This window comes from Triticum dicoccoides, chromosome 1A, assembly GCF_002162155.2.
Source record: "Triticum dicoccoides isolate Atlit2015 ecotype Zavitan chromosome 1A, WEW_v2.0, whole genome shotgun sequence".
NCBI lineage: Eukaryota > Viridiplantae > Streptophyta > Magnoliopsida > Poales > Poaceae > Triticum > Triticum dicoccoides.
Window position 1 is genome coordinate 394,380,760 of NC_041380.1, and position 1,784 is coordinate 394,382,543.

Here is a 1,784-nt window from a genome sequence, read left to right on the forward strand (position 1 = left end):
ACGTCGGGTTGCGAGTAGTTGTTATTTGTGTGCAGGTGCTGTTTACGTTGTGTCGCTTGGTTATCCTACTGGTTCGATAACCTTGGTTTCATATCTAAGGGAAATACCTACCGCCATTGTGCTGCATCATCCCTTCCTCTTTGGGGAAATACCAATGTAGCTTCAAGCGACATCAAAAGGAATTTCTGGCGCCGTTGCCGGGGAGGATCTTCAACATATACCAGGTTCCTAATCACAAATCTCATCTCCTCGCAATTTACATTATTTGCCATTTGCCTCTCGTTTTCCTCTCTTCCACTTCACAAAAATTTGCCGTTTTATTCGCCCTTTTTTCGTTCGCCGTTTTCTTGCCGGATCTGTTTTTGAGTGCAATCTTGTTGTGTAGTCATCATGACTCAAGAGAACACCAAGTTGTGTGACTTCTCAAATACCAACAACAATGATTTTATTGGCACTCCGCTTGCTCCTCCCGCCACTAGTGCGGAGACTTGTGATATTAATACTGCTTTACTGGATCTTGTTATGAAAGATCAATTTTCCAGTACTCCTAATGAGGATGCCGCGTCCCATCTTAATACCTTCGTTGAATGATGCGATATGCAAAAGAAAAAAGATGTGGACAATGATGTTGAGAAGATTAAATTATTTCTTTTTTCTTTGCACGATTCTGCAAAAAACTGGTTCTCTTCTTTGCCTCGCAATTGTATAGATTCTTGCAATAAGTGCAAAGATGCTTTTATCACTAAGTATTTTCTGCCCGTGAAAATTATTTCCCTTAGAACCCAGATCATGATTTTTAAGCAACTTGAACATGAGCATGTTGCACAATCTTGGGAAAGGATGAAAATGATGCTAAGGAATTGAACAACTCATGGGTTAAATCTTTGGATGATCATACAATTTTTTTATGTAGGATTGAATTTTGTTTCTCATAATCTTTTAGATTCCACCGCGGGTGGTACTTTTATGGAAATTACTTTGTGTAAAGCCACCAAATTTCTTGATAATATCATGGCAAATTATTCACAATGGCATACCGAAAGAGCTCCTACTAATAACAAAGTTAATTCGGTTGAAGAAATTTCTTCTTTGAGTGAACATGTAACATCCCAAATTTTCAATTTGGAATGTTATACATAGGTTATTCTTGCATATCATATTTTATTGCATTTTCGTTCAGCAATCCTCGAAATGCTAAGCAATTCAAGGACCCACGGAGAGAGTTGGGGATTTCCCGGTTTCCTTATTTGATTTTATCAAATAGTAAAACGAGGATTTTGGTTTTAATTATTTTTCTCTCCGAAAATATTTCATAATTAAAAATATATGAGAGGAGATAATATGACTTCTCCAAAATAAATGAAATATTGGAGGAAAAATATTAAAATCATATATTTGATTTTATTTGGATTTTATTGCAATTTCGTTTGCATTAGAAAAATTGCACGTTTTTCAAAACTGCATTTAGGGCCCAGAAAATGTTCATCTTGTTCTAAATATTTTATTTAGACAGTGAAATATTATTTTGGCATTTTTAGATTTTTATTTTATTTTCTAGGATTTATTTTCTGTTCGGTGGAATTATTTATAAAAAAAGGAACTCCCAAGCGCCGACTGGGCCAAACCCAGCCGGGCCGGCCCAACCGCCGCCGCCGCCGTCTCCCCCGCGGAGTCGCGCGCGCCGCCGCCCTGACTCGGACCGGAGTCCGAGCCGGACTCCTCCACCGCCGCCGCCTTGCCCCCTCCGCCAAGCCACCTCTCCCCACTTATATACCGCGTCACCC